Genomic DNA, 23,100 nt, shown 5'->3' on the forward strand with positions numbered 1-23,100 from the left:
TTGATTTATGTTTTCGCGAAAAAAATTAGTCACATTTTAGCGAAACTAGCGCTGCATGCATCGAATCGTTGGGATTTAGAGCCTTGAACAGTTCTGATATATCGCCGAGGCTTGGAAAACGGTATTTGCTGCTGCCATTTAATTGCAGCTCGATTCGATGTCACTCGTTTGCGCCAGGAGGTTATAATATCAATCAATAAAGTTCCCACGAAACGAAACGAGAGTGGCCTTCTCTCTCGCTGGGTCCATGGATTGCGAACAACCGACAAAGTGAAAGGTTGGTCGACAGCTACTACCACGTAGCTAGTAGGTACCGTTGCCAAACAGGACTTTCGTTATGTAACTGAGTGGCGGCACCTTCGATGATGTCCTTGAAATATTCGTGTGATTTAGTATCCAGCCGGTAGTATTTTTCGCAGCTACAGAAGATTGAAAGTAGCAATCAAATTACTCTCAGTGTTAGCTTGCCCTACTACTGTTGCCCTTTTCATTTCGCAGACAAAACTATTTACCGTCGTGCGGATAGAAATGCAACGGCAGGAAAAGTCGATCGTTTTGCATTTGATGTTGATGTTTTTTAACATATTGGCATCTATAATATTTGATTTGAGCATGTTATCCTAAAATTATCTTAAAGAATTAGAGTATTTCAAGAAATTATTCTAGATTAAAAGGACAGACTTTCTTGTTTTTCCTAAACCTAACCCTCCCAGTTCCTAATTCGTTTCCTGTTAACCGTGAGCTACAACACTGGTCTAATAAACCAGTCGTTGCATGCTCGAATATCAACCGAAGGCAACTGTTAGAGTTAATAGGATCGTAGTACTAGCCCGGCAATTATTCTAGTTTCGAATGCGGTTTTGCCCTAGATAAGCCTGAGCTTAATGAAACTATTACATAGATAAGCGAAGATGAATCCATTGTACTGTCAAAACATATATTCAAACGAGTATGGTATCATTATGTCCCATGCGGCTCTTGAGGATTTGCAGAGCTGTTGAAATGCTTATTTATTAGCGAACTCGTAAATTACCCTGACTCGCGTTGATTAGTACTCAGTTTTAATCGATATGTTGTTAAAGCGTTAGTAAATTAACCGAGATTTCATCCCGGTTAAACTGACAGCATTCAGTTTAAAGCGAAAGTTAGGATTGTCTAGCATTGCGGTCATTACGGTTTACGGGTCGGTCTGTCGAACTCACTATATTGTTCATAAATTTTGGATTTGAATAATCACGAATCCAGGATAATTTATGAATTGACTTTATGTTTACTCTACTATTTATACTTTCCACCTGTCGCGACATGTCGTATCCAATATTCACATTGATTGTTTGAATTCCCGCCCAGAATTGATACTTTATTGTAGCGGTTGCGTAAATATGATAGATAATCTGTCAAATTGTTTGGGAGAACTGCCAGATTTACGCAAACGGAACCGTAAAGTACTAATTCTGGGCGGGCCTTAAGTCTCTGTAAACAAACGGCCACTAAGTAGATTTCATAAAGGCAAGGTTAATTGCGCCTGTGCAATTTTCTTTGGCAGCCAACTTGTCGCCTTCGTTTTACAGCAGAGACTTTAAATGGTCTTGTTTGAACCTATATAAAAATGCTTGAATTAAAAATGATATCTTATGCCAACCTTCACTTTTATTTATTGCATCATAACGCAAGTCTAATCCTATGTCCAACATATAGCATCGGCAGACGGAATTCGTCGTCTTTTTTGTCTCTTTTAGACTTCTGGTGCTTATCTGTATAAAAGGTGTAAAAACGGGAAAAACGCTGTAGAAAATTACCTAGTTACTGATCTTTTTCAAACTTTCAGACACTAAAAATTTAACCCATTAGTATACTTTTGACATTTTTATTTCATTCAACTTCAATACCAATCGTATGGCTGCCACTTTACGATTAACTCCACTCATAAGAATCTGTACCACATTTGGCTGCAGCTTCTTCTGTACGGAAACCCAATTTTGCTTCATGTCTTCCTCATATTTGACCTCCTTGGGTTTCTTCCGTTGTGCCTGCTTCATAATAGCCCAGTATTTTTCGATGGACCTTAGTTCCGGTTTGTTGAGGGGTTCATGTCCTTGAGTACGAAAGTGACCTTCCTGTTGCCAAGACATCCGAAGCTAGATCCGGCCAGAAGATCGTAGGGCCCTCGTGTTGCTTCAACAGAGGAAGCAGATGCTTGTGTAGACACTCCTTGAGGCAGATCTGCCCGTTTACAGTCCCGGTAGTCACGAACGGCACACTCCGTTTGCCACAAACTTCTGGTTCCTTACTACTACAAGTTTCTGCTTCCTTACTTCCTCCGGAACATCAAACTTGTGCTGGGCAGTGAAGAACAGTAGCCCCGGAAGCTACCGGAAGTCCGCCTTGACGTAAGTCTCATAATCCATGATGAGACAATGAGGCTTCGTCAGCTTCTAGATGTACAGTTTCTCCCATTGCTTTCCCGCCGTATTTTGCCATTCGTCACGAGTTGGAGCCTTCCACACTTAATACGCATGTATGGGTCCCTTCTGGTCTTTGGCTCTCTAAACTAATGACTTGGACAGAATCAACTTTTCGGTCACATCCCTGACCGAAGCATTGGGATTCCGCATAAACGCTTTCACGACACGCTCGTGATCCTGATCACTAATATAACATCCATTCTGACCGTATTTCTTCTTCTGTTCGATGCTCAGAGCTTCGTAGCAATCACAGTGAGTCGTGTGATTGCTACCCCAGATAACACAAAATCGTAATAGAAAGTTCACATTAAATCGTATGCATGTCAATTTTACATTGAAATTATTTAATGCTTAGAGTGTGTAAAAACAAAGTGAACAATAAGTTGTTTTACAGTCGTACGTGTCCTCATAGACAATTTATGACTGTGAATTATAAAGCAGTATAGATGATTGCAATATTTGATTATATCATAATCATATATTCAGGAGTATTATGTTGCGTGTATAAAATGCAAGGTAGAATTACAAATAATTGTCAAAATTTTCGCACGTATATTGCCTCCACTTTGGTACTTATATGTTCTTATCTGGCGTGAAATATAACTTTTTCGTTCAGATATGATGTCGTGTTTCTCAGTTGCAATCGAGATATACAAACCAAATGGTTTACTGGGACGAAGCTCTGAGCATCGAATTTTCAAGAGAAAATATCCATTGGGTAATTTTTACAGCATTTTTTCCGTGATGCAATTTGCTGTGTGGCACACCCTTTATTGAAATTTTAGCACTATAAATGTCCAATGCATAATTTTTTAAAACTTTGCTTGGCTGATGCGGACTAGACATAAAATAAAAGACTGATCCATACATGGTATGGGTAAAAGATCTATGAACGACTATTAACGTTTGCATTATTTTTATTTTTTTCAGGTGAGTACTCATGATAGTTTCGTTGTTGAAATACATCGCGGCTTGTACCTACTGTAAGTAAATATTTTTCTTAATAATAAGCACCTGTTTCGAGAGTTACGAAACCAATTAGTCATGGAAGACTGCTACATATATGGTAGGTAAAACTGTTATCGCATGTCCTTGTTAACGTTTAGCATTGAGAATTTTGTGATTTTTCAGACAACTTTTTATTATTGAGAATAGTCGCATTGAATTTTTCTATTTTACACTCGCGTTAACGGGGTCTAAGTGAGGTTCACCCTCTGCGATGGAAACTATTTGCTGTTGCGCTTGTTGCCTAACTAGCCGGGCGCAAATATACACTGCCGTCGTTTGTCGATATGCCGGCACGGCACAGAGCGGTACAGACATTTCTCGAATAGAGTTGCATCTATCGGCTACCAGATGGCAAACACGCGCTGCACTACACAGTGTAATAAAATTGTAAATTGAGGGTCAAAACATACAATCATATCCAATTTATTATCATTCACAATGCTTAGCACTGATGCGTTTAGAATTAGGTGCTTATTTTTTCGACCCACTTGTCTGAAGCAAATTTTTTGTATAATCGTTACTAAATGTTTTACAAGAAACAGAAATTTAGTTATGCATCAAACAAAATTTAGCTGCTAACTTTATATTTTCTGTAAAGGTAATGCTTTTCAAAGTACGTCATTGAGTAAAATAATACGAACAAAAATTTTGTATTTTTAAGGCCCCCATACACGTAAGTACGTACATGTTGGCAGAAAATGTTGGTGAATTCATGTTCGTCCAACACGCTCGCTTGTGTGTGAGTGCCACGAACCAAACTGGCAGAAGAAAATGTTCGGCTCGGCGCTCGGTCGGAATGAACCTCCAACATTTTGTTCATTTCCAACCCAACATATGCGTACGTGTATGGGGGCCTTTATAAACATCTCATGAATTGATTTGAGTTCGGATGGGTGCATGCCTTAAAATATACGATTTTTAAGGCTGCTCGAATACTTTTCTCACATAAACCTTTAACATTACTGCTGTTGGCTTATGTTATACTGTTCTGTGTAAAAATAAATGTAGAATAGTTTTGGCCAAATTGGAGTCCATTTTACCTTACTGTGCGCGTTGGCCGCTTCTGCGCAGCAGAACGTCGGCAAAAAACGTAAAACACACAAAGCTCGGATGTCGACTCTGCTGACAGCTGTCACAGTTTGACGTTTCGACGAACCAAAAAAATGCTTGTGCACTGTGCTGTGCTGACTGCAGCTGCTGTGTTGAGAGCGGGTGTGTTGTGTAGTTTTGCCAAATACGTGATAGTGATTGCGCGTTAGTTTATGATTACGGGTGGAAAATTTTCCGGTTTTAAAGTAAATTGGTGCATTTTACATCACTTGAGTTATTTATCGATTTTAAGTGCTGATGAGCGTCAGGAAAGTCTAGCCAAGCCTTGCCGATTCTTGAGAAGAAAAAATGTGTTAGAAATTTGACATCCGTGAAGCAATACTAGCGTGTACATAGATATAAGCGTATTGCCTGTACAAATCTTGTTCGAAAAGAAAAGTGGATGAAGGCACGAGAAGCAATAAAGTGGTTTAATAATTGAGCAGTGAGAAGGAAATTCAATGTCAGATTGCGTGCGCCGTGATGTGAGCAAAGTCTGCCTTTGTTACTGTTTGAGTTTATGATTCCCGCACACCAACTACCGAGAGTTGGTCTGGTGCTGGTTGGTCACTACAAACGCAACAACCGTGAGTGAGCAGCAGCAGAATCAGTGATTCATTTTTTCAAGTTTTTCGCAAGTGGATTTCTTCGAGAAAAAAAAACCTTCAGACAGTCATCCCGTAAACCAGTTCTTCGAGTTATGTCGGAGGTCCAGTGCACTCTACTACATCTTCCTGGCACTTGATTAATCCGTGTTTTTATGCGTCAATTTTTATTGCATTTTATTTTTGATAAGGTATTTGTTTGTATACGTAGTTTCCGTTAGTTTTAATTGCATGACTCATCTATAAACCATTTTGTTAAGTAGACCCTATTATTTAAATTTTACACTGCAATACATTCCCGACTACCGGTATACCGGAAGTTGAAGGTCGCATTTCTAGCGAGTTTACTCATTTATTGCTCCAGTGATTCAGTTGTGCAACTATCTACTATATTCGTCATAGCTGTTGCTGTGTTCGATTGAAGTATACAAGCAGAGCAAAAACTTTAGTTTTCCAAACAACTTACATACCAGTCGACTGGAAGAAGAAACAAACAACATCTGAAGGTCATTTTTGCCGGCCAGGGCAGCTGATCAGTTGGATAGCATAGTGTCCGTGGAACGTGTTTAGCTGTCATCTATAGCAATTATTTCTTCTATTATTCCTTTGCGGGGTGTTGTAGAATGGTCTATTCATGGTACATATATGTGGTGCAGCACCGTACAACCAATCATAATAGGTGATCAGCGGAAAACAGCACTTGAAAACCCCACAAATTACGTTGGGGGGCTCGCAACGGTTATGTCGATACGCCAGGTTGAGCAGTCGCGAAAAAATATATAGAAAAGTATATATCTACGAATGAATGAGTAGAGTTAGGCAAATGACCCGACTATTAAGCGATGAAAATAAGCTTACACTGGTGTCTAGGCTTACAAACCTGCTTGCTTGAGTTTAGTTTGGGCAGAATTTCTCAACAATCTGTTCAAACAAGAAGCGAATTTTTTGAGAGCCCATGATTCCACTAAAACACATTGAAGAAACGTAAAACCATGATCATCAACTCATTCATGGGTACATCGAAAGACTCGGGTCACCGTCTCACCCGCACTGATAATGCCAAGTGTGCCACAAGTTTACCCCTTGCTTCGTTGCTACCGTGTTATCCAATCGACAGTATTTTATGCTATACACTCGTGGCTGGGGGTTACTCTCTGAATCCTATGTATACAACAACCAACGAAACTACAATCTACTGCTGGGGCAGAATAATTTTGCACTTGACGTACTTTTATCGAACGAAGCACTACCACCACATAACGGTGTCAGTTGTATCAACCGTGATGATTGTTTGTGTTTGTTTGCCGCGCAAGTTTGTAGTTTGCTTGCGATATCAGCTTCTGATTGCGTCACATGATGCTCGCCGATGATCATCGTCTCGTCTCGACTTCAACACACTTTCCGTGTGTCCGGCGTGACGTGTTACTTCACTATCTGAGGTCACGAGGAAGTTGTGAATTCCACCAAGCTTCTGGCAGAATTGCAGGATCACGTAAGTGTGCTGTGCTGACGGAACGAAAATGTCGCTGATTAGAATAGATTAATCCGTCCGAAATTCTACCTCGCAAAGAGTGCCGCATGAGATACGCGGAAAACGGACATTTAAAAATAACAGCGCCGCAAATTAACGCCCTAATTGGATCCAACTCAGTGCTCAGTACCACACCCAAGCGGTTTTCATCGACCTAGTTGCAGAGAAACCACCTTTCGCGACTATCTTTCGCTCTGGTCCGTTTAAGTAAAGGGGAGTTACAGATCCGCAGGTGGCTATCTACCTTCTTTCAGGTTGTATAAATCAGATTTCTATTGAGCTGCCGCGCAAAGTGCGGAAACCACAAACCCCCAGAACAAGCCTTTCTACACCAGATCGCTTAGTTTCGGGTTTCAAACAAACTTAAATGGATGAGCTCATGTGCAAAAAGTTGACATCTCCGATTACTATCATTGGATAGTTAATGGAAATGTAATACCACGCTGTTTCCACTGGCGTGGAGATATTTGTTTGAGTACAACAAACTATATGGATCGTTTATCATGCATGCATAAACTAGCCAGTTTCACGAAACAATTTATCGTTGCTTCGCTGCACATTTGTTGTGTACTCAATGTAAAAGAAGCACATTGAAATTCGAATCTCAAGGTCTTCGTCAGGTGTGGATAAGTGGCATGAAAATGTCTCATTTAAAAGCAGGAACGCTTGCACTGCCCCAACCTTTTCAAAATGACCATATTCTTTACCACGTGATGAACTAAAACTACTTTTGATTTTTGTAGATGTAATGTTTTAACTTGCAAACGGAATGATTACAGTCCAATTTACATGGGAAAATATACCTCAACAGCTTCCGTAATCATTGAAAAAAGTAAAGGGCATGCTGGTTGGTGGCTTCCGAATAAGCAGCATCAAAGCTCTGCCGAGGTCTGAGGAGGTTATTAATAATCAAAGCCAAACCGCGCAACAACTATGTGCAGCCTCTTAGGAAGTGTGTGGTGTAGCCATAAATCAGTTGCAAGCCTCCTAACAGGCAACAGCCAGCATCAAACAGTTTTCACGGTTTGCAATAAATGTCGGCAGCAATGCAAATTCAGCTCCAAATGAGGTAATTCAAATGTCACAAGTATGTGAAAAGTTTATAGGAAAGCGCTTTCACTTACGGTCGGCCGGTCGACTCGGAAGCACCGTGAGTTACGACCGGCTGGTTGGCTTTGATTTATTAATACCTGAAGGTGCGCTCTTCTGATGCGCATTGCTGATGAACTATAAATGAACATATTTTGTAGGTCAGTTTATTACTTTTCTGCTTGTGTGCTTATTATTTTATGGACCGTCAGGAACAGACAAATATGGCTATTTCCTTGAACGACAACAAAACCAAAGAAGCCTCAACTCGCTCTTCTTATTGGTCAAGTCAAATAAGTAAGGAAAAAGCAGGTAGTGATTATCTCGTTGAAAAATCCATTATAACCGCAACTTTAATGCAAAATAGATGGAAATCTGTATGACAGCATTCACAATGTTATGCTCATGTTAATATTTGAAAAAATGAAAAGTCGGTCAATCCGTTGCTTAGGACCTAAAATAGGGAATCACGCAGAAACTTTTTATAAGGACTTTAGTGAGGTATATCGCATTGCCGTACTTTTCGAATTGTCATAAAGTGAAACTGAGCCAAAGTTCTTGAAATACCTTAATTCTTATTTAACTAATCGCTAATCGCTTAACTATTTAAATTTAAGGAAAAACTTCACCAATGCAAGTCACATTTGGTATCCCTCAAAGTTGTTGTTTGGGACCTTTACTTTTTATTTTGTACGTAGACGACATTTCTTTCATTCTCAAGAAACTTCAAGTGTTGCCAAGGTTTTCCTAATGATATTTTTTGCGGATTGCTGAGAAAATATATTTTCGTTTCGATATAAAAATCTACTTTAAGACGCTTGGTTACGATATGAATTTTTAAAGCCGGTAAAAGTTTAAGAAAATCGAGTTTTCCGCTCGAAGCTAAACAGCAAAAAATAAATCGCTATCCATAATGTTTTTTTTTATCAAAATTTGAATATTTTCAATGATTTAGGCCAAAGTTTTCTTAGCTTTTCTTTGGATCACTCCATAGCCGTGATAAATTTAGTGAAAAACTTCTTAAATTTGATTTTTCTAGGATTGTTGAGACAATTTGTTTAGATTTTAATACTTGGTTCAAGAGTTTTGAGTTTTTAAAAAGGGCGATGTGCTAGAAAACCGAAAAATTTCGTTCAACGTTTTGTACAGAAATAAAAGACAGATACAGATACAGATAGTACAGATAGGATAGAAGAATTTTTGAAGCATTATTTTCGTTTCATCCAATTCAAGTCCAAACTACTTTAAAAAAAATACGCTTATCGCACGGAATTAATAACATTTAACCGAGTTAGCTACATACCATCGAAATCTGAGTCGCACATATAATTATCTACGGTCACTTTAGGTAGGTAGACTAAATATGGCACCATAACTCTACATTCGGTAAAAGGAGATAAAGGTGACGGGAAGCACAGCATCAATGAAATATTAAAGTGGACATTGGACTACAAACATTTGGTTCAACCGCGTCAATGAGCAGAAGCAAGGTTTATAAACTAGTGTACAGCAATTGCGGTCGGCTATAAAATATGATCGTTAAACCTGTTGCAGTGGCTTTTTGAACCCAATGCCCTTCTGGCATACAAAAAAAAATTATCGTTCAGGCCGTTGATCCAAATGCTTCGAGGGGACCTTAATACAATCATCAACGGTATAATAAGCATGTCAACGATCGTCTACCGGGGCTTGCAAAAGTTGTTCAGCAATGTTTTTCACTGACTGACACTTTCTACGTTTATGATAGAAAGGCTGAATTTATGATTATCTTGCGAAAAATTGTCTCGAATAAGCAGTCTTTTATGTTTGCATTGGATGTGTGGCAATCGTCAAATTGTAAGGAGTTCCAACTAAACCGCTCACTCTGCTACCCCTAAGCTTTTCGCAATAGTTATAAACGCTTTTATTCGGTCCTAACCTGAAAATTATATTTCCGCTGTTTAAGGGGGGAACTTACTCTGAAAAATCGAAAAAGTTGAATTTGTTTCTTTTAAATTTTCGGGAGGCTTATACCTTCAGAAATGTTGTGACAAAGGGTTTTTTTTTCAATATCTGATCTCGTTCAAAAGTTATAGCAAAAATTATGGGGTCATCGCAAGGAACCTCTACGACATCGCTGTACGAAACTTAAAACGCATTATTACTCGAAACCATGTTTTTTTAGCTGACCGTACGTGGTATGTCAGATAAAATTTTGGTAATTTTGGGTGATCTTTTGAATTTGCAATTTTCATCTGTTCTTCGATACTTCGTTGGTTCCCGTCAGCAAGGAACTGTTTTCTAGAGAGCATCCACACGCCCAGCTGCCTACAGTATAATAATCACTAATTTTACATCCAAAACATACAAAATATATCTTCAAATATACCTCAGTCAATAACCAAAATACCCTAACACGTAACATTAATTCCAGGATCGATTATTTTTTGACTTTCCAGAATAGGATCCCCTTAACACCGATTTCCGTCGATTCCGGCGATTAGTTTTGTATGAATTTTCTCGATTTTACGTCTGTATGCATTTTGCACCCGGAATGGACGATTGATACAGTCTTTGCCGATTTGAAAGCGACGTTCGATCGAGTAAACCGCCATATACTAATAAAGAAAATTCCTCTGAGCCATTCCTCTGAGTCTTCAAATAATTCATGGCAGTTAATAAACTCCCAAAAGACTCATGAAATACTTCAGACTTTCTCGATCAACTAACTCTTGAATAACTCTTGAACGTAAGCATCGTAGAACGAACCTGTTTACAGTTGGGATGCGCAACGTGCCTCACAGTATTTTAGATTGCGGCCCTCTGCTGCTTCCTATAGTTGATATTAAAACTAGCCTTTCGAAATTGAAACTGTGTCTTTCCACGAATCCTGATAGAATCCCCTCTGTGGTACCTAAAAGATGCGTTAGAGCTCTACGTGAACTGTTCCAAAAGAGCTAATTTCCACTGTTTAGGAGAAGATCCTATGTTTTTCCACTTTACAAGAAAGGGGATAACCGCAAACTACCGAGGTATCACCTCTTTATGTACCGGGTCGAAATTATTGGAGATTCTTGTGGGGAAACTGCTGCTGTTTAGCAAAGTGAAATCTTACATCTCTATAGACAAGATGATACAGATGATTTTCCCCAAACGCTCAAACAACACCTTCTCTAATTCTATTCATTTTATCTTTGTTAGATTGAAAACGCTGCTCAAGTTGATGTCATTCTTAAAAAAAATCGCCTCAAAAACTGAATCGCCTAGGAGCTTCTGATGGCTTGGTCTGCTGGCTTAAGAGTTAACTAACAAACCGAAAGCTCTCAGTAAAGTTAGGTTCCACTGAATCATACAGTTTTTGCAATCGAGCAAGAGTTCCACAGGGAAGTAACTTAGGACCGTTACTATTGCTTATTATTTTAACTGCGTTAGTAATCAATCAGGGGTTTCAGATGGAAGTAACTTCGGACCGTTATTATTCCTTATATTTTTAACAACGTTTGTTTAGTGATACGTCGAGGCTGCAACTTGTATGCTGATAATTAAAAATGTTTCTCACGCGCTCTGCTGAAGACTGTAAGTAGTTGCAAGAGCATATTAACCTGTTTACAGAGTTGTTACATTGTTCTTCGATTACATAAGAACGGTGCAACTTAGGAACCATTTACAAAATACGTGACGAATGTCTCTCCCAAATGTATTAAGAAATAAATGAATGGTCTCTAAGTTGCCCCGTTCTTAATATTCGAAAAAACAAACCGTGTAAAAAGGTACATAAGTGTACTGTATTCGAACAAAATTTTGGTCACAATGCGATGGAATGTCATAAACTGACACTTTGCAGTACTAAAGATCAACTAGTTCTTGCGACACCAGTAGACAAAAATATTCACCGGCTTTCAAAGATTATAGTAGTCTGCAATTTACCGTATAAGTAGATACAGTTTCAAATCGCATGCGGACACCAGGCGTCGCCTATAAGTAGTACTGGGTTAAATGCCCACATTGCTGCCTTGCGGCACACCCGATTTGATTGAGAATCAGGAGGAAAGGCAGAAATTAAGCTGACCGCGTAGTGTTCGATCTCATAAGTAGGAGCTTACCCACAGGTTGAACTATTCTCCCTACCAGTCAATTAACATCAACTATCGTGCAAAGCAGTTATAATTACTTAATAAACGCCAATTGTCACTAGTAGGAAAATTACCCAAGCCGAATTTCCTAACATTATATCACCGCAGTAGAGATTTTTTTATTATTGGAAATTTATCATTTATGCTAATTTGTTAAAACAATGCTCGAGCCGTTCAAACAATTGGTAATATTGATAAACTTTTCAAGTCTCACGCTTTCACTCACAGCACAGTGTGGCTCAGCTAGGATAGGCCTTTTTCCGCTGTGACCTCTCCAAATTCAATTATGCTGTATGCATATTACGGGCCAGTGTTAATTCGACTACACTGAGAAGAAATTAGTGAATGGGTAGCAGCGCCTACGATTGCTTAATTCATTAAAATTAACCAAAGTTTAATTTTTTTTCATTTTTTGTGAGTTATTGTTAAACGAAACAGCTTTGTCGGCGGCGGAGACCAGACCCGGGCTTCGTGGTTTCTCACGAACCCCCCGAGAGTCTTCCGCCCCCGTTGGTTGTTGATGACATCGTACAGCATAGCTGTTGGGTCTCTCAAACAATGCAAAACCCATCATCGTCGGTCGGTCAAGTCGTCGTGTCGGCACCGACAACGAACAAGTCAATCTTGCTTAGCATCTGTTTATGGTTTGTTTTGATTTCGCACGACCAGCACGTTCCGACGTTTGCGATTTGCATTTATTTCAGAAAATAAACCCCGACAAACGACGCCATCCATGGAATGTGTCTTTTGGCACAGTTTTTCATCAACACAATAGAGAACATTTAACTATGTTGAAGGATAAGCTGCAGTGTCAAATTATGGGTTTCCTAATGTTGTAAAACTCTGTCCCTAACGAAGGACGGGAGATTAATCTGATAAACTATAATGATCAACACATTTTAATAAAGATATGTCGGATAATCGAAACAATGCACGGTTATTATTTAATTAAGTCAATGCATCTTAAATTAGAGTTCCAAACGTACTCATACTCATGCAGTTTCTTATGCCATACACGCTCTATGACATAACCTAGTGAAATGAAATTCGGCCATTGTCATCACCATTGCTGCCGAAACGACAATTTTGTCCGGTGTTCGATCGATGCAGATGGCAATTTTCGACGGTCATTCATCTGTTTGAAGCATACATGCACTTCTGCTTGGACGACATAACGTTTGATGCGAGTATGTTCAAAATGCCGGTTCAATGACAATATGGCGGGGCATGGGGATGTTCCTTACTTCCCGCCTATGATATTTCGTTAAAGTTAATCATTTCATTTTTTGTCAGTTTAATGCATTTCATAATCAATTAACCCATGCTGGTTGCCGGTTGCTGGTGATCATAAATCAGATCATTAAATAATTAACGAAACATGCAAAGTTTTTTCGCGACGCTTTCCCCACCAGACAGGTGGGTAAACCCCAATGAATGATAAGCCATGAAACGCTTCCTCATAAAAGAAAGGGCTATTGAGTACATTCCACAGCGTCGTCGTCCATCTAGGAAAAGTGAAGGGATGTTACATTTTTGCCCACAATAATACACACCGATGATGTGTGCGCTCGCTAATAGGATGGACCGTGATCGACAGATGAACCCCGGCTTTTGCGCGTAAGAGGCGAAGTATATCATTTTTGCTCTTCAATAATTTCCCACAGCCAAAGGTCGATCGCATAAAGGTTCATTTATTATTGCAAAGCACACCGGAGCAAAACGACCGCTCCTGCCGCACTGCTGGTAGGCTTATGTCTTATTGTGTATTGTGCAATACAGGGTAGATCCGATACTGGCTGCACTGCACACATACAGCTTTTCCCTGCCACTTCAAAGTCCGTTCTCTCCGGTTGGTGCGGTTAGTACCGGCGAAAAATAACGTTGCATGATAGTAATACGTAAAAAGCAGCAACCTAGAAAGTGGGCTAAAATGCCGGTAATGGAAAATCAATAACGTAAACTGGAACTATCGCCTGGTGAAAGATTACGACACGCCAGACGACGGTCCCTACGGACGGAGCCACACCGAGTGCCTTATGGATGGATGACCTGCAATCGCAGGTGTGACTTGCAGTCGGTGTTCTAGTTTGAAAATAGAAAAAGAAAACTATAATAGAGGGGCGTCATTCTCGACTGCTGTTGTTACTGGAATATCGGTTTCTAGGTTCATTGATTCGTAATTTATTTTGCTTGTGCTTCCGCAAATCAGAGCTTTTACGCATTGAGATATGCTCATTAAAGTACCGAGCAAGCAGCAAGTTGTATGACTTGAAATTAAAAATAACTCCTAAAATGGGCCCGCAAAGCAACCAAAGGAAAGTTACAAAATCACTCTTTCGACGCTTTGCTTTAAAAGAAAGATAGATACCTTATTGTTAAACGATTCAACAGTGCATAAACATGGAAATGGGCAATTTTCGAAATTATCGTACAGGTTTGGATCTTACAGAATTTCATGAAATTTTAAATGCAGGCATAACTTAATGGACCTATGATCGAAAACAACATTTAAAACGTCCTATTGTTTCAGAATACTCCAAGGAAAATTTTCAACGGTGCTTGATTCAAGAGTTATGAATTTTGTCTTATGCATAAATGAGTTCTACCAACGGCTTTTCTAGAAAATTCAAATGTTGAAAATAAAATAAATAAATAAATGAAGTAGTCAGAGCATATCCAGTTGTATCGTCTGTGCTTGGAAAGCGGAGAATCCATGGACCAAATGCTTCCCGAGATTTGAACTAAATTTTCAAAAGCGAGAAAATCAATTTACTCTTTCTCAAACGCATGTTTATTTAAAGTTGTACTAATGAATATTAGAAATCAAACTGCTGTCCCACTATCCAACGTTGTTCCGTTCCGTCCGTGTTTTGTCTTATTTCCTGCGCTATACCTGTCAAGACACAAAAATTACCCAGTAAGAATTATCCGTTAGACGTCCTCCGACATAAGCGATGCTGTTGCTTGCATATGTCCGACTTTGACCGAATAATTTTTACTGAATAATCAGACTCCATGTACAGTTATCTCCGTCCGTGCTTGGAAAGTTGAGAAATTGCGAAAAAAAACTCCACAAGCAGATTTCAATTACAACTAATGTACTCTTCGTTAGACACACGTTTGTCTGCAACTACACTGATAATCATCAAACTGATGTCTGTGATGGTAAAACTTCGCATTTTCTTAGCAAACGTACTATTTTTTTTTAAGTAGCCTGAGCTTAAAAAGCGATTGGTTTCGATGTGTTCGATGGAGGATTTTCTGATCCATTGGCGTAAAAATATTGAAAATCGATTGTGAAAACGCTGAAAACTAGCAACTTTTTGTGACGCTCGCATTATTAGATTTTTTTAAATGACGTCCTATATTCCCGCGAAGCTTGCTCGAGATATCTTGAAGTCTTCAACGACGTATGTGGGGCGCACAACGTTAGGCATACGGACGATAAGCATACGGAAATTGGGCATAGTGGACGTTAGGCATAATGGACGGTAGGCATAATGAACGGTGTGTAATAGACGATAGGCATAGTGGATGTTAGCCATAATTTACGAAACTTCGCTTCCGTCTGAATGCTTGAGTCAATCGCAGCGCTGTTTGTCAGAATACAATGAGAACCTACAAACAATGGAGTCCAAACGATAGATATTTCTTTCTTTCTCTTAAGCGTAAATGAATTACGCTCATTATAAGGTTCGAGACCTATTCACCGCGCCGTGACTCGCCGTCGCAAGTGCCGGCCACTGTGGGAGAAGCGGGAGTTATCGCGTCCCCCGCAGAAATCACCTTTATTTAGGAGCCTGCACTTTTCTAGGTAACTGGCTAGTGGGGGTTATCCCTTAGTTGAGCGAGCGAGCGGTAGCGAGTAAGGACAGTATATACCCAACATTTGAGCAGGTCGGATGCCGTGAATACTTTCTATGACATTCGGTCATTCGTGATTCGACCATTCGTTTTTAGGCCATTTTGATTCGGCCATTAGATCTACTGCGCCATTTGTTATTTCGTCCATTTGAGTTTCTTTCGACCATTTGTTTGATTCGGTCATTTGTTTTTCGATCATTCGTAGGTAATCCGACTTACCCTAAATGCAAAGCCTTTTTAAACTGAGTCTGTTGGACCGCTTGCATACTAACAGCAGATTGCCGTTATGCCTACAATATATTATGCCTTCTCCACGTTATGCCTATCGTCCATTATGCTTAACATCCGTATGCCTAATGGGGTACACTCACATATGTGACAATTTCAACATCAACGTGTCAAAGCTTGTAGAGTTATGGAAATAGTCTAATATAGGTTATTAGTTTACACGACTTTGTCAAATACAGCGTAAATTAATAAAACGAAGTAGTCCTACGTCCAAATTCAAACATCTTAAATTTAATTTCAGGAAAAACTCAAGTCAGGCGCAATTGAAATGAGCCACATCAAGATACAACTATGACGCTGTCGAAAAAATCTTCATGCTAATGTGAAACGAAACTAAAGATTTCATGTTAACAGTTTGATTCCTAAATATTCTTTTTGTTGGAAAATGTAATGTGTGCGTTTGTACAAAATTTCACACAATTTTAAGATTTATACCCAAACTCTACGATAAATTCTCAAAATCCTCAATTACATTAATGTCCAGTTTATTGGATTTGAAAAGGCGAGTCACCAGACATATTTTGACCAAGAACGACGTCTTCTGGGTGTCATTCGAAAAAGTCTAAATTGTAAAATTGTCTAAAAATAACAATTTTCTAATCGATTTTTCGATTTCACAGCAGTCTGCAGATGAACCTGATAATGTTTGATGAACAGTAAATTAGTTTTTTACCGCTTTTAGTTATTTAGTTGAAATCTTTGGAGTAATTTGTTCCACGATTTCTAAATTCCCCAAGCACGGACGACAAAACTGTATAAGGTTGGCGGGCGCAGTGCAGTTTAGGAAACAGAATAAAACATTAATATTTTTTTGAAACGATGGTTCTACAATTGATGAAGGGACGGTAGGGAAAGAAATGAAAATTTTTTGGTGAAGGTGGGGAAGAGCGGAAAGGAAGGGGGGGTATTGGTAGCTATGCTTGACAAGTAGTCATTTTGACTCCTACCTTTTGTCCAATACTGGAAGGTGCATGAGTCGAACCAAGCTGTAATCTGAGATTACAACCGGATTCGAACCCACAACACCCGCCAGGGCATGTGGTTCGCTGGTACTTGTACCTTTGAACCATAGAGGCGCTGGACAAAAGGAGACCGCAAAATCCACTTCTCAAGGATAGCGACGCGTTAGGTCGGGAAACGCGGCTAACACAAGCTGACAGAGGAACAACGTCACGTGCAGTATCTTGCAAGTCGTAAGGGCCGGCATAGTGTCGTCGTCCTGAAAGTAAACAGTAGTTAGATTAAAACTTCTCGCTCGGTGGTAATCTGCAATTGATGTAGGAAGCGGCACAATATGTGTCGATCAGAGCTGCAAAAATTCAAAATCATGCTGTTAAAATGCGCCGAAATGAGTTAGCTACGAAATCAGCAACCTATGATTCGTGCTACCTGATAAATGAATTAAGGGCGCTATCGTGAACGCCGCCCTCCAGTATGTGAACTTTGTTTTTCCTTTAGCGATTGTGGCAGTCAACTCACACATGCTATCACTGAGTCTGGAATCATTTTCATTTCAACTAAATGATTTTTTTCCGGGACCGCCTATGCGTATCAAGAGTGTTCATAAAAGTGCTTATAATATAATTTACATTGTGTGTTCAATCATGAATGGTTAGTTCACACGCTATTAGAATTTCATTTTTTAGGTATATGCAGCAAAAGTTTTTGTTTAGTTGTACAATTAGATTTAAAGTGTTAAGAAAAAAATCTTAAAACTAAATTCTTGCGAACATAGGCGCAATGCATGTTAACTGCCTGTGTGTCTAGAGGAGTTACTGAAAAAATCATTTCATTTGTTGAATGCTGATTTTTTTGATAACTGAAAGTAGCTCACTAGACTGCGCAGGGAAAGTAAAACGCGCGCAAATTTGAAATCAGCCTTTGGATATGTAGGTATCAAATAGCTCCGAGTGCTATGATTTGATTTTGGTGTTACAATAGAGGGAATATAATGAACTGATATTTTCCTTTTTTCAAACTCATTGTTTTCTGTCAACTGTTTTCAGCCCTGGTGTCGATAACCCAACCTAACGCGTCGCTATCCTTGAGAAGTGGATTTTGCGGCCTCCTTTTGTCCAGCGCCTCTATGGTTCAAAGGTACAAGTACCAGCGAACCACATGCCCTGGCGGGTGTTGTGGGTTCTAATCCGGTTGTAATCTCAGATTACAGTTTGGTTCGAGTCATGCACCTTCCAGTATTGGACAAAAGGTAGGAGTCAAAATGACTACTTGTCAAGCATAGCTACCAATACCCCCCCCCCCCCCCCCCTTCCTTTCCGCTCTTCCCCACCTTCACCAAAAAATTTTCGTTTCTTTCCCTACCGTCCCTTCATCAATTGTAGAACCATCGTTTCAAAAAAATATTAATATATATGTATGACCGCATTTCAAGGTCAAGACTAAAAACTTGAGATTAGTCTACTAGAATAAAACATGTTCGAACGGAACAGAACAACACTGGATAGTTGTGAAGTACATTGTTTTTCCATTGCTGCCAGCGCAGTTGCAGACAAACGTGCGCTTGATGAAGGGTAACTTGATTTTTCCCGTTTTTGAAAATTTAGTTGGAATCTTTGAATTCATTTATTCTACTAATACAATCATCTCGGGCATAGACGATTAAACTGTACTCAGTTTGACTACTTTATCAATGCGTTTTGCCGCTGTTTTATTGTTCAGTCTCGAGTTTTCTAATTTTTTGTGGATCTCGTTTATGTAGTGAAACTCGACAAATAGAGCGGTAGTGAGAATATCCCGTCGGTGATGAAAAAAAATAGTTTCGAGGAAAACGCGTTTAAAGTTTCGTACAACGATGCACTTCCCTTGAGGTAACCCCACAGTTTTAATCGTAACTTTTCAACTAGATCAAAAATCCCTTTTGGCATGACATGACAGGTCTCGAAAATGCAAAAAAATAAAGTTCGTTTTTTTGGATCCCTTTAAACGTGACAGTCTCATCGTTCCAGTAAGTCGGCAATCGTATACTTCGTTTCAATGTACATCAACTGGATGTCTCGAAGGTAAACCATGTTGAAGAAAAGCGCGGTTTTTCCTTTCGATAAGTTGCGAAAATAGTTCCTCCAATTTTTATTGTGATTGTGAAATAAACCTTGTCCAGATAACATTTTTTCTGGATTACTAAGAAAATTTATATACATTTTCATAAAAATATATTCTACCACGCTTGGCTTAAGAGTCATAAATTTTTCAAATATTCGTAAAATCGGAGTTTTTTTGGCGTTTTTTAGGCAAAGAGGGAACCTCGAATTTTTTAAATATTGTTTTCATTTATAAAATTCTATTGTAACGTACCGATTTTTTTTTTAAATTTTGGGATTCTTCGGCCCAAACTTACACGATAATTTTGAGAAATATCAAGCTAACTTCCTAAGAATGCGAATAGAAAACTCCACAGTCAACCACAGTACGGAACCATCAATTAATCATGTTGCGCGGACAACGATTTCGAAAAGTTTCGCTTCAGCTGCGCATATTCAGCGGCTCCAGCAGGCCCATCTGTGCCCAACCGTCATCTTCGCCGTCGTCAGCTATTTTCCATCCGGATTTCACACCAAAGTGAGCAAAGCATAAATTTCTGTCGGTTTTTCAATTACCCGAAAAAATCTCACCGAACAAAAGAACGAAAAATTGATAAGATATTCCAGGGCGAGCTTCTGTTTTTTTTTCTTTCTGGTTGTGACCCGTGAGACTTTGGGTTCCAGCAAATTCAATCTGAATATAATGTAACCATTAGCATTAGCGTTAATTAACCTCGAAAGAGCCACAAATTAATTCGGCGGAACCATGATACCGAGATCGAAACCCCTGGGGAAAAGCCCGAACGCGTAGCCGCTTTCATTCATTATTTCGTCGTCATTCATGTTTTGGCTTCGAGTACAAACTCCCTAAACTGTTAAGCGGCTGGCTGCTGAAAACAATGCGTGGCGCTTGCGTTAGTGGAGTTCAAGCGCAATATCGGAGCACGATTGACGAGTTTTTTGCTCTCTGCCTGATGGGTTGTCAGAAAATTGAGACAAGAAACACTTTGTTTTCATCTGCTGTTTGCCGGCCAGTTGCATAATTGCGTGGACTACCTCCAACTTTGATCAGCTTTGATTAGATGTTAAACGCGATAGCTAGCCCGCGTGCGGACCGTCCCGAAATTGACAGCTGCGTCACGATTCGGGCGTGTTAATGAGAAAGCCGTGGGAAAATCTAGGATGGCGTGATTTTGATGGGCAATTTCCACCATCGCCCCCCGCTAGCGGCTCTTTGATGCGTCGTCGTTGTACTTTTGAGTGATTCGACAATGAAGTAAATTTATTGCTACCATTGCCTTAAATCTTATGTTTTATGCCATCCAAAGGTTTTGTATTTTTTAACTAGATTAGAATAAGTTGCAAAATTAATGAATAAATTATACAAAAATATGGCTGGTACATATTCATTGCCTTTATTCACGACCTACAATTTTAGGTGGCAAAAAACCGTGAGCTGAAGAATTAAAACACACTTGAGGTAATTTATTAACAGCTTACGGGCAACACGTCTACGCATTCCCCATTAAACATTGGCAACTCTCAAACACTCCTTCGTCGGAGGGCCCATCTCGCGAATCGGTTCAACATTTTGCTAGCATATTTTCGCTCCGTGTCGTCCGTTCCAGCAGCGGGCCGCTTCCGCTCGCTCAGAGATCATCATCAACATACCGACCGCTGCCTGCGCTGCGCTTGGGGGCTTGTACTGTTGTGTGCACATTGCAATGTTGTTTTGATGCTGCAGCAGCGAGTTGTTGAACGCGCGAGCTGCCTCCGCCGCCGTGGGATAGCCCTCGGATTCGGATCTGACTCAGCTTCGGTTGCTGTGCTCAGTCTTATTGTGCCTGTTGAAGTCGATGGTTGGACTGAGATCAAATTTTTCGCGGACGGTTTTTGGTTTTTCCGGCTGTTTTGCGATGCAATTTGGGTGGATTGTTTTGATTGTGCACTGTGGTGTTGTTGAACTTGCGATGCAATAGGGAATACTGTTACGAACAATTTATGTTTGTCAAACGTGTTTCTGTGTTGTTGGAATAATTTGTGCAAATGGACTGTGAAATTAACTTGACAGTAGAAGTGTGAATATAGAACTTGTCCAAGAAGAAATAGTTGAAAACTTTGCTCTATTTCCATGACATCCGGATTTCAAATCGTTAGTGTAGATCCTGGTTAATTTTGGAGTAATGGAAATGGACAGCATCGATCTTGTTGATACAAAAGTGTATCGAACTATAACCAACATGGAGTATTTTATAACTAGTTGAGTATTTTCGTTCTTTTTAGTTACTAACGAACTGACAAAACTCTTGAGCTTTGGTACATATTTTGCATTCTTCCGAAAAGGCAGAAAATTACAAATTAAAAAATAATACAAGAACTTTTTTGATGAAATTTAACAAAATAGGGCAAGGGAGGGTATTTTCGGCCCATTAAGCGATTGCATCGATTTCTTCGGCCTATGGCCTAGTTCTAATGGAAGAACAGGTGGTTTAGACGTTCTTTTTTAAAAAAAAGTAGATTACTTACAGTCTTGAGAAAATAGTTATAACATATTAAAATTGTATGTCGGCAAAGTATTTTTATTGGCGAAAGAAAAGGCAAATAGGCTGAATTTAGAAACATGCTGAAAATACCCTCCCGTAGCCTGTATGTTTAAATAGTCGAAATGAGCAATTCGTAAGGCCTGTATTAAGATATAAGATTTTTATGCCGCAAATGTTTATTTGAAGTGAAACATGAAATAATACAGTAACTTGCAAAACAACTTAAAATGGTACTGCATCAAGTAGTCTAGGCTCATTAAGCGATTACTTCTATTTTTTCGGCCTATGACCTAGTTCTAGTGGAATAACAGGTGGTTTTGACGCTCCTTCAATGAAAAACACTAGATTACTTACTGTTTGCAAATAACAGTTATGTAATATTAAAATTGCATGTCGGCAAAGTATTTTTATTGGCGAAAGAAGAGGAAAATAGACCGAATTTAGAAACCTGCCGAAAATACCCTCTCGTACCCTATATAATTAAAAACAAAAAATAACAATGGTCTAAAAATGTTTTCTTGTGGCAAAACAAAAAACTATTGACAAAGAATGCTACCTTGCGATACACAGTAATCATATAAATATAGTAAACAGTACACTGAAGTCCCGAAATTTACCCGGTTTTCGAAATTTACGCGGTTTTTTACGCGAATTTTGGAACTTACGGGGTTTGATTTACGTACTTGTTATTATACCAGTTTTGCCTTCCTACTACAATGTAGTACAAGACATAAATTTAAAAGAAGAGAGATGATGTTATTCTTAGAGCTAACTGTTCGGGACAAATCATTTATTTATTTATCGTTAGAACAACATTTGGTACTTGCTTATTTTTCTTTTTACTTTTTATTTTACTTTACTGTCATTTATTGGTCTACAGCAAATAGCGATCAATGATTGCGCGAAATAGGTCCACCTTCTAACAATCTAGCATAAAATTACGCTTATTCTAAGGCTATATCTGTATTCTATGACATTTATGGATATACAGTAGGATTTCCCACATGGCAACAAATGCCTGTCGCCAATATCGAAACCGTGCCAAAAATGAAATAAAAATGAACTAAATATAATTAATTAATCATTTTTACGATTGCCACTACTTTATACTCAAAAGGCCCGACGAGAGCTATCATGCCGACAGTTTTTGACCTCCTGCAGTAAGACGTCAATAAAAATATTAACTTTCGAAACATTCTACTACTACAAACTTTTTTCATGTATGTATGTATGTATGCAATGCGGAAACTGATTGACGTTAAGACATATTTTCGAAGCGAAATACTTTGTGTTACCAAAAAATGAATGCTTTTGTTTTTAAAATGGAGACTTGCCAAAATCGAAATCCAACTGTATTTTAATATTAATCGTACAGTTTTGGGCCAAACGGTCACAAAATTTCATGAAATTAACAAAAATAACAATGGGTCAAGAATAATGCCTTGCGGTACGCCTTGCCTTGCGGTAC

The 23,100-nt window shown here is 39.1% G+C and overlaps 1 protein-coding gene across 3 annotated transcripts in view; it reads left to right on the forward strand.

Annotated features, from left to right (window-relative positions):
• Window positions 1-23,100, forward strand: part of LOC128744500 (trafficking kinesin-binding protein milt) — a 165,415-nt gene that overhangs the window by 72,370 nt on the left and 69,945 nt on the right. Inside the window, exon 1 of one of the 3 annotated variants that reach the window (XM_053841557.1) lies at window positions 4,707-5,358. The exons of the other annotated variants lie outside the window; for them this stretch is intronic. The gene's annotated coding sequence lies outside the window, so the exon portion shown is untranslated. Of the gene's footprint in view, window positions 1-4,706; window positions 5,359-23,100 lie in introns of those variants that run through there. 3 annotated transcript variants of the gene reach the window in all.

This window comes from Sabethes cyaneus, chromosome 3 (genome assembly GCF_943734655.1).
Source record: "Sabethes cyaneus chromosome 3, idSabCyanKW18_F2, whole genome shotgun sequence".
Lineage (NCBI taxonomy): Eukaryota > Metazoa > Arthropoda > Insecta > Diptera > Culicidae > Sabethes > Sabethes cyaneus.